Source organism: Aegilops tauschii, chromosome 1 (genome assembly GCF_002575655.3).
Source record: "Aegilops tauschii subsp. strangulata cultivar AL8/78 chromosome 1, Aet v6.0, whole genome shotgun sequence".
Lineage (NCBI taxonomy): Eukaryota > Viridiplantae > Streptophyta > Magnoliopsida > Poales > Poaceae > Aegilops > Aegilops tauschii.
Window position 1 is genome coordinate 214,899,367 of NC_053035.3, and position 11,348 is coordinate 214,910,714.

An 11,348-nucleotide genomic window follows, 5' to 3' on the forward strand; every position below is an offset into this window, starting at 1 on the left:
GACTCACAGCCGAACTATGTTCGGTTCGAACTAGGGGCTGATGAACGAGAATCTTGCTTCCCACCCGCCACCCACTTCATAGCCATAGTCAAGGATTTAACCGACGCGCTTGATTACGACTCCGAAGGCATCGACGGTATGGACGACGATGCCGATAAGGAGCAAGACCAAAATCCGCCATATACTGGATGCTGGACGGCCACTTCTTCGTACGATGTGTACATGGTGGATACACCCAAAACAACCAACGACGATGACAAAGAAAATACAGTCGAGAATAAACCTCCTGAGATACAGCAAAAACGCCGCATCCTCGGCGCCGCTCTAAGTCACGTTGTTCAAAAGACAGCAATGCTGGCACCAGTGAAAATAATACTTCGGATGATGCCGAAAACAATGAAGACCTTGCTGAGGTAACATCCGAACAGGAGGAGCAAGAAAACGGGCAAGCTAGCCCCGACGAAAGGGCCAGGCCCAACGACTCGGAGGACAATAATTATCTTCCGCTCTCCAAGGAAGAGGAGAGCCTCGGCAACGAGGATTTCATCGTGCCTGAGGAACCTCTCGAGCAGGAGCGCTTTAAACGCCGGCTAATAGCCACTGCAAGGAGCCTGAAAAAGAAGCAGCTGCAGCTTCAAGCGGACCAATATCTGCTCAATGATAGATGGACCGAAGTCATGGCCGCCGAAGAATACGGTCTTAGTGGCCCAGCCAAAAGTTACCCGAAGCATAGATTGCTACCTCAGTTTGATGACGAGGTGCTGGAGCCCATACCATCATCGCACAATGCGGCAGGCCGACCACAACTTGGTCACGATAAAGCGGCAACTCAGGCCGCACACCAGACCGCCCCACCTCGCCGTAAAGGCAAGAATAAAATAGCTCGGGGTTGTACATACGACCTTCAATAGGACTTGGACAGTAGAGCTGGACACACAAGATCGATCTACGGATCGCGAGGACGTGCCTCGACACGGGATGACGGCTACCTATTCGGGCGTGACAAGCCTAGCCACGCCCGGGCCGAAAACTACAAATGGACTCCATCGGAGGTACGTCGTAGTGTGGCCCAATATAGAGGCGCCGCACACCCTCTTTGCTTCACAGACGAAGTAATGGAGCATGAATTCCCAGACGGGTTCAAACCCATGAATATCGAATCATACGACGGAACAACGGATCCCGTGGTATGGATCGAGGACTTCCTCCTCCATATCCACATGGCCCGCGGAGATGACCTTCATGCCATTAAATACCTACCACTAAAACTCAAAGGACCAGCTCGGTACTGGTTAAATAGTCTGCCGGAAACTTCTATTGGCAGCTGGGAAGACTTGGAAGACACCTTTCACGACAACTTCCAAGGAACATATGTCCAGCCACCGGATGCCGATGACTTAAGTCACATTGTCCAGCAGCCCGGAGAGTCAGCCAGGAAGCTCTGGACTAGGTTCTTAGTCAAAAAGAACCAAATCGTCGACTGTCCGGACGTGGAAGCCCTTGCGGCCTTCAAACACAGCGTCCGGGATGAATGGCTTGCATGCCACCTCGGTCAAGAAGGACCTAAATCCATGACAGCCCTTACCGCTCTAATGACCTGCTTTTGCGCGGGAGAAGACAACTGGCTCGCTCGTAGAAGCAACAGCGCCAGCGTCTCGGGCACTTCCAAAATCCGAGACGGCAATGGCAAGCCACGACGAAGCAAACACAACAGTCGCAATGAACCAGCTAATCATACCAACAGATCACGCGACACAGCGGTCAACGCCGGATTCAACAGTCCCAAACCCGGTAAACGGAAAAAGCCATTCAAGGCGAACAGAGACGAACCATCCAACCTAGACAAGATATTGGACCGACCCTGCCAGATTCACGGCCACCCCGATAAACCAGCTAATCATACAACAGAAGCTGTTGGGTCTTCAAGTAGGCCGGCAAGCTCAAGGCCGAACACAAGGGGAGGAGGCCGCCAGGCGATAGGGACGACCAACCAAATACCGGGGGTCAGAAGCAATTTCCCCCCGAGGATCGACCAATACCGGAGCGGAAATAGCAGTTCGGCTTCCGCCGCCCACCTCATATACCCGCGAAATTTGTATCGCGCATACATCACTATGCACTTAAGATACCATGGGCATCGGCGGAAGTACAATACGGACAAGCCTGCAAGCATTCCCATAACATTTTTTATCTACATTACTCTTTCTTTTTTCATTATCTCTTAAAAACCGGTGACGCAAAGGACAAACATCTAACTTTTTTCGGATCCGTACACTCACCTAAGGGGCTACTTCCGTCAAGGATTCCCCTCGCCGAGGACAGGTGGCGCAGACGTGCGACAGGAGGTCCAAAATAACTTTTTGTAGACCGTACTCTTTATTTCGAGCCTGTAATATGCCTTTTTCCTCCGCCTTCGACCCCGGGCATGTCAAATAGCTGGGGTTGTGGTCTTTCTATCTATAAAGTAACCATTGGCATATCACTCAGGTCCCAGTAAGCATAATCCGCATTAATCATTCGTTTCTTTTTCATCAATGAATTTGGCCCCTATAGCTGTTTCACAGACATACCTCGGCATAACCTGCCAGGGGCTCGGTATGGGAACAAATGAGTTGCCAACAAAGTCCGAACAGCTTTATAGCGTACTTCAGCGTCGCGAGTTTGGCCTTATATGCATCAGCTCCGAATCATGTCTTGGGTCAATGGTTGGGTTGCCCGGCTCCTGTGCTTGCTACCTTGCGTTTCGCTCTATCGGCTAGGGTAGTAAAGGGAGAACTACTGCCATTGTGCTTCCGGTTCATCTGGTCAAGCACCTCAGTAGAGAAAGCCAAAAACCGACTGTCATGATGCTACGAGAGCTGGTCAACCACTCGATGACTTATCGGAATCTGTCGCAATTCCCTCTGTATCACACGAAGGACCCTTTTTTCTTCAGGTCATATATGTAACGCACCATATTGGAATAAGCCGTACACATACCAGGGGCTATATCGTAGCCCCCCCTATAAAACTCCTATGGCTAAGTGAAAGTGTTAACGCCCTATAGTCTGTTTGCCTGGTTCGCCGCATTATCACCTCCTTCATGGACCAAGACGTTGGGTCAAGAGTGATCAAATGCTTTTTCGAACCCCCCCGTACTTCCTACGAGGGGGCTGAAGCCGACGACTGGAAAACTTTCAGATTATATAAAACGGCCGCACAGGAGGAACACAAGCTTTCGAGCAAAACATAAAAATAAATTAACTATAAATTTGTCTTTTACAATTCCCATACACCTCATTCGAATATTATGTCTTTCGAGCATTGACCCTCTATCAAGCGGGCGGTCTCTAAGACATCTTCAAAATAATGCTCCGGTGCGTGACGGTCCTTGCCCTTGGGTGGACTCTTCGCCGCAACATCGATGGCCTTCATCTTCCCCCAGAATGTCTTGACACGGGCAAAGGCCATCCGTGCACCCTCAATGCACGCTGACCGCTTCACAGCGTCGATACATGGCACCGCATCAACAAGCTGCTGCACCAAGCCGAAGTAGCTATTCGGAACAGGCTCAGTCGGCCATAGCCGGAGTATGACGTTCTTCATGGCAGCGCCGGATATCCTATGAAGCTCGGCCCATTGGGACATCTGTTCATTCAGCAACAGAGGGCGCTTTGACGCGCCAAATTGTGACCAGAAAAGCTTCTCAGTTGCATACCCCTCTCACGCTTGGTAAAACTGCGCCGCATAGGAAGAACTCTTCGGCAAGTCTAAAAACTCGTCCGGAGAACTCCACACTTGGTTAAGCTGAGTATAGTTCGGATCGCCGAACTTAGCCTGTAGTAAAAAGGGCTTACCGGCCGCAATCTCCCCAGCTTGCCGAATCTACTCACGGGCTGCTCTAGATTCAGACCGTGCTTCTCTCGCCTCTCGTAAGGCCTTGTCAAGTTCAGCCGTTTTGGCTTCATTCTCCTTCTCAAGAAATTCACAGCGGCCAGTAGCATTTTTTAGTTCGAGCGCCATCGTGGATATCTTCTCCTCATCTTGGCGCCGAGCAGCCTGTTCGGCCTTTAACTCAGCCGATGCCTTTTCGGCAGCCGCATTACTACACCGGGCCTGCTCCTTGGCCCGGGCCAGCTCCGCCCAAAGAATCTCAATGGCGGCATCACCATCTGCAGCCATGCATATCCCAGTATATAACTTTCAGCGTCATGCTTATATTACAAAAATGTATGTGAAAGGATTGCTCCGAATACATACCTTGCGACTCGTCAAGACGCATATTGATTAACGCAATGTCATCCCCTGCCACATCAAGCTTCCGCTGCAGCTCGGCAATATCCGTAGTCCGGGAAGTAGCCAGGAGGGAAGCAGCCTGTGTTCCAGTTAATCAGATTAGTCCTTGAGTATTTCTTCTTGATCCTCTGTTCGCCTCCCACGGGAAGCCAACCCGAGTCTCAGGGGCTACTACCCATACACAGGTGCATCTTTGCAAATAAAATATAGTTGAAAACATTACATCACAAACCTTGAAGCCTCTTAGTAGGCTCATGAAGGCTTCATTCAATCCGCTCTTCGCGGACATAATTTTCTCAACCACCGTACCCATCAAGGTACGCTGTTCCCCGGTGACAGATGCTTTTCGCAGCATATCCCTCAACATATCCGGCGCTGCCGGGTCTCCGGAAGCCGCTGTAGGAGCACGGCCATCCTTTGAAGGAACCCGTTCACCCGTCTCCAGAATCATCGTTGGCTGAGAACCGGACAGTCCGGGGCCTTCATTATTGGCCCCTGAATCCTGGACGATCGGAGGTCCACCTTCGGGTATTGCCTCTTTCATCCCCTGCACCGCTTGTTGATCAAGAAAAACCCTCTGAGATGACACTTCGGAGTCGTCCGCCTTATTGGGCGAGGAGGTCGGGGGAGGCGTCTCGCTTTCCATCATCTCTGGGAGGAGATCTCCCGAAGAAGAGGATTGCCCAGAAAAACTCTGTGCTGAACTGTAAAAATACACAGGCACGTTACATGTCTCTTCGGTAACAGGAAAGGAGCGGGATGCTATCAAAGCACCCCGGATTCACTTACAATTTGGTTGAGGTCTTGTCCTCATGACGAAGTTGTTCAATGGCGTCGCCTTCCAAACCCGAGCCGCTCGATGGTGGCATCTTGCCCCTCTTAGGAGACCGCCCTTCCCAACCTTCAGAGGCGGCCCTTTTCTTCTTGAATGGAGAAGGGATACTTGCTTCTTTTTCGTCTTTGTCCTCGGGCGAGGAAATGTTGATTTCTCCGGACTCAGTATCTAATTTACCTCCGGAACGAAGGTCACCCCGGGTCTTCTCACTCTCCACCTTGCCCTCCCCTACCGGCGCCTGGTACGGTGCCGGTGCCAGCATCCTTGTTAACACGGGGTCCGCTGAGTCTTCGGGAAGAGGGGCCGGACACCTAATCTGTTCCGCTTTCTTTATCCAGCCCTGGAAGAAGATGGTTTGCTCAGTGTCTTACCACAGGATATCTGATCATGAGGTGTTCGGCGGACGAGTACTTACCGTGGTATTCGGATGGTTACAGTCTAGGCCGGTATCTTCGGTGGTGTCCGGCCATTGTTTTCGTTTCCCAAAAAATAATTTCCACATTCCTTCGTGCGTAGTGCCGAAGAAGTGCTGAAGAGCATGTGGCCCTTCTGGGTTAAACTCCCACATGCGGAGAGGTCGTCGCTGGCACGGCAGGGTCCGGCGGACTAGCATTACCTGAATAACGTTGACAAGATCGATATCCTTCTCAAAGAGGCTTCGGATGCGACTTTGTAGAGTCCGCACCTCGTCAACTAATCCCCAGTCCAACCTCTTATTAATCCATGATGCAAGCTGAATTGGGGGGTTGGTCGAAACGCAGGCGCAGCTGCCCACTTGGAACCGCGGGGCTCTGTGATATAGAACCACTCCTGCTGCCATAAGTCGGAAGATTCTTTGAAAGATCCTTTTAGCCAAATGGCGCTGGTAAACTTGCTCATTGAGGCACCACCGCACTCCGCCTGCTCCCCCTCTATCATTTGCGGTTTCACATTGAAGGTCTTGAGCCACAAGCTGAAGTGTGGAGGAGTTCGGAGGATGGCTTCGCACGTGACGATAAATGCCGAGATGAGAAGAACAGAGTTCGGGGCGAGATCGTGAAAATCTAGTCCATAATAGAACATGAGCCCCCGGCCGAAGGGATTAAGGGCGAACCCTAATCCTCGGAGGAAGTGGGAAACGAACACGACCCTCTCGCCGGATCTAGGGGTAGGGATAACCTGCCCCTCCTCAGGAAGCCGATGGAGGATTTCTGCGGTCAGATATCTTGCCGCCCGAAGCTTTGCGATATCCTCCTCTGTGGCAGAAGAAGCCACCCACCGGCCTTGACGGCTGGATCCGGACATGACTGGGGCTTGTGGAGGGTGAAACCTGGGTGTTGGAACTCGAGGTAGTAAGAGTCGAGGAAGAAGCAAGCGTGGAGAGGAAAGGCGGGTCTGTGCCCCTTTATAAAGGCCGAGAATATCGAACGCCTCCTCCCGGGCCTTAAAATTTGCCTATTCCCAAGGAGTTGTACCCTACGGATGATTGGGTTACCCACGTCTGTGTCGATAAAAGAATCCCTTAATAAGGGAACACGATCTATGCTTGGATAAGACGTGCCAATGACAACCGCGTCTTGGAACGTGGGGCCGCAGGCGAAACAACGGTTCAAAATAATGACCAGACTGACATGATGTCATGTTGAAAAAAGTTGCCAGAGGATTGGACTTATAAATTATTATGCCCTCTGTGGAAAGTATACGCTGCTCGTGCTGCCGAGCCGAACTTGATCGTTCGAAGACCATTGTGAAGTATCCGGAAAGAAGGGAACCCGCCTTGCAATGCCGAAGACAAATCTTCGTGCCGGACTCCTCGTCATTGAAGCCAGGTTCAGGGGCTACTGAGGGAGTCCTGGACTAAGGGATCCTCGGGCGTCCGGCCTGTTAGCCATGGGCCGGACTAATGGGTTGTGAAGATACGAAGACCAAAGACTGCACCCGTGTTCGGATGGGACTCTCCTTGGCGTGGAAGGCAAGCTTGGCGACCGAATATGTAGATTCCTTTCTTTGTAACCGACCTTGTGTAACCCTAGATCCTCCCGGTGTCTATATAAACCGGAGGACTTAGTCCAGAGGGAGAGTGACTCATTACCATAGTCATACATGCTAGGCTTTTAGGGTTTAGCCATCTCGATCTCGTGGTAGATCAACTCTTGTAATACTCATATTCATCAAGATCAATCAAGCAGGAAGTAGGGTATTACCTCCATAGAGAGGGCCCGAACCTGGGTAAACATCGTGTCCCCTGTCTCCTGTTACCATCGATCCTAGACGCACAGTTCGGGACCCCCTACCCGAGATCCGCCAGTTTTGACACCGACAATCGCCATCGAGCCCCTTTTGTCATTTTTGAAGGACACGTTCTGCGACGTTGGCTTGGGATCCAGAACTTCCAAGTCAGACCTCATTGACGGCGACCACGAGGAGTGCACCCTCTCCGGCTCTTCCAAGGGAAAGAGCCCATCTGCTCTTCCAAGGGGAAAGCACCCATCTGCGACATCAGGGAGGGCACCCTACAGCCGTGCTCTTCCAAGGGGAAGGAGCCCATCTACGACAACATGGAGCGCATCCAGGGTCCGTGCTCTTCCCACGGGAACGAGCCCATCTGTGAAAAGTGAGGAAACCCATGATTTGTTTTGCCGTGCCACTTCATAGGGGGAAAACCCATAATTTGTTTTGTCGAGTCCCTTTTTGTAGTGTAGTGAGAATATGTCCAGTTTTAATTGCTATATCTGGTTGTTTGCAGTATGCCTTGTTTATTTCAGTTAATCACAATGTGATGCTCTATATGTGCAATTATTTACTGTTCAATACATTTCATCAATCCAGTTTTAAACATACCGATAGGAATGCATATATTTGCTTGATGTTAAGCCTGTTATAGCTAGCATATGCCTCTTTTAAAGTTTTTTGATTGTTCGGTTGTTTGTAGTTAGCATATGTCCAGTTTCAAATGCTAACTTTGGTTGTTCGTAGTATGCCTTGTTTATTCCAGTTATTCACAACGTGATGTTCTATATGTGCAAGTATGAACTGTGCAGTTCAATTTCATCAGTACCAGTTTCAATAATACCACTATGAATGACTACATTTGGTTGCTGCATCTTGTAGTTAACACGCCTTTCCATTTTTATTTAACAATATCCAGTGTACTTAGACCAGCACAATACCCGTTTGAATGACTATGTTTGCTTGTTGTTAAATGTTAGGCCTATTGTAGTTAACACACCTTTTCCACTTGTTTTGCTTTACTAGCGTGCTTAAACCTATGCACTGAAGCTATCTTTTGGATTTTGTCTGCCGTGGATAATTTTGGTTGATGTTTAGCCTGTTGTGCTTAACATGCTTCTCGATGTACCTACACAGGACAATTTTGGGAACTATTGCTATTTTCCATCGAGGTTAGTTTCATCCCATGGCTTATATATGCTCACTATTCAGGATATCGGTAGCTGGTACCATATAGGTCGGGGGCGGATAAGGGACTAATCGGTGAATCAGACTTTTAACTGAATATATCTGCAACCCATTTATCGTTAGGTTAACTAGGGCCATATGTAATATATCTGAGGCTACATAGCAACATGCACTATACTTAATGTCTAAATATGCAATCCTAGGCTACATAGCAACAAGGAAGAGTGTTACATTAATGTTCTGATGATGTCCATATATACGTAGAAGAGCAGCAGCAGAAACAACAACAACACATCCCTGTTTGGATACTCAACTTAGCTAGAGGTTAGAGTTAGTTTCTAGCTCATGACTAACCCTGAACTAACTCCATCCAAAGAGTTGTTTGGATGGCAGGGTTAGATTGACAATAAATGCACTAGGAGAACTAGCTCCAATTAGCACCTCTTGGGTTGGATAGTTTTTTTGGGTGGGTTATAGATGCAACTAGCTCGAACTAGCCCTCATGTTTAGATATACTTTAGGGCTATTTGAGCCCGAACTAGCTCAAACTAACTGTAACCCATGGATACAACAACAATTAATCAGCCGATAATTTGTAAGAATGCAATAAACTCCTTCCAGCCCATAATATAAGATGTTAATTCATCTAATATGTGAGTATATTGGATGTTATAAGATATTATAAAAAAAGAGTGTTGTACTACATCATTGTGCAATTGCTGTTTATCTTCTAATATTAACTTGGTGCTTTTAGGTATATATGTCATTGGTAAAGATCCGCGCTTCGACCCTTTCTGCGTATGGGGCAATGAGATATCGATGAACCAACATCAAGTGAGTAAGCTAATAAGTATTGTTAGTAAAATGGGTCCAAAGATGGCAATTAAACTATTTGTTTACACTTTATCCAAGAAAACAACGAACTGCAGGATGGTAAGTAAGAACTCTACAGCCTTCTTTTTACTGCCAATAATGAGTTGTGTTAGATGACAATGTCTGAATCTTTTTCCTTTGCAGTGGTTGCAAAGAAGTTTACTCAAGATTACCTCTGAAACTACATGATTGGTGTGCATGCAAAGGTTAAAGTATTTCTACCAGAACACGATGATTATCTAGATGTTTTCATTAAGACCGTGAAGGATGGGCGGTCGGCCATCACAAGGGGTTGGACTAGAGTCGCGCGTTCGTTCTGCATGGAGGAGGGCACAATATGGGCATTCCGCTTCACCTTGTTCAGCAACCAGAATGTATTTCGCCTCTTTCTTTATCGTCTTTAATAGTACAAGTATACAACTGTGGTTCATCATTCTTTATTTGGTTCTTATGTAATTCTTGAACATATGTACCTATGAATCGAATAATGCATTGGTTGTTTGAACCTGATGGATATGAATAAAGCTATAGCATACATTCAAATTCAAATTCAAATCCGGTACAATTTGAAATAGCAGCAATTAAATTACGGTGAAATTACGCTCTCCAGGTCGTTACGGCACACACAGTTGGTAAAACACAAACGTTTGCGATATACACCATAATCCGAGACGGTTCATGGAGAGGGAACGTGTGCAAGCATGCACACAGTTGTCGTTTGCAAAGCGTGTGCGATGTCAGACAATATCACAAATGGTGCGGGCAAACTAAACATTTGTGTTAGTTGCCTTATCGTACACGATTCGCAACCATGAACTATTTCTGATGAAGTATGCATCGTAAATGTTGCACCATAGAATAGCGTGTGCGATAGTTGTCGTGTACGATGATGTTACGACGGTCCCACGTTTCGTAATCCTGTCCGACACTTGTATGACGATTAGCTAATCTTCTTAATTAGTTATCGCATACGGTTTGGGAAAAGTGAATGTGTGTGAGTGTATGCTTATCATACACGTTCTATAATAGTGAACTGTTTTTGATGGGCCGCACATCGTAAACGTAGCACCACAGAATACTGACTGCGATGGCAATGCGAGCACAAACAAGTAGGAGTACTGTATATGCATCTTGGCTCCCTATCCCCGACGGTTTCTGGGTCGTGTGGGAAGGACCCCCCTATCACCGTCACTTACTAGGCAATGGTTTCAAATGCCGTCGTGGAAAGGGGTTAAAAACCGTTTGTATAGCACCGACGCGTACCAGTGTTAGTTCAATGAGCTATATGTTGTTATGAATTACCAAAACCACCCGGGGATTAGTTGCACTTTCAATCTCCCCCTTTTTGGTAATTGATGACAACATATAGATCAAAGCTTCGACAAATGATAATGTGAATACAATATATCGTCTCTTTGAGAAGTATGTGATAAGCAAGATCTCCCCCTAAATTTGTGCATTATTTTAAAATTTGTGTTTGAATGCAAATGCACAATCGATTAGGATCATGGGTCACTCTTCCATGTCACATACATCTTGGTGGAGCGCACAAAATGATAAGAATTAAATAACATGCACTCGTCACCAAAGATACAAGTGATTGATCATACACAAACATTCATAGATATGTAAGCATACATTAAGCATAATATGATCAAATACATGATCACATAAGTATATCACGAGCATAACGTACAAGTAGCATAAGTAGCAACAACCAAACCAACCAAAGTAGTAAGTAGCAAGGCAAATAAGACCAAAAAAAGCAAAAAGCAAAAAGCACTCTCTCTCGAAGCCTATGATCTATTAACTTTCTCCCCCTTTGGCAACAAGTTACCAAAAAGTTCGAGAACGTATAGTCACTGGTACGCGTCGGTGCTATACAAACGGTTTTTAACCCCTTTCCACGACGTCATTTGGAACCGTCGCCAAGTGAGTGTGGGCGATAGGGGGGTCCTTCCCAGACGAC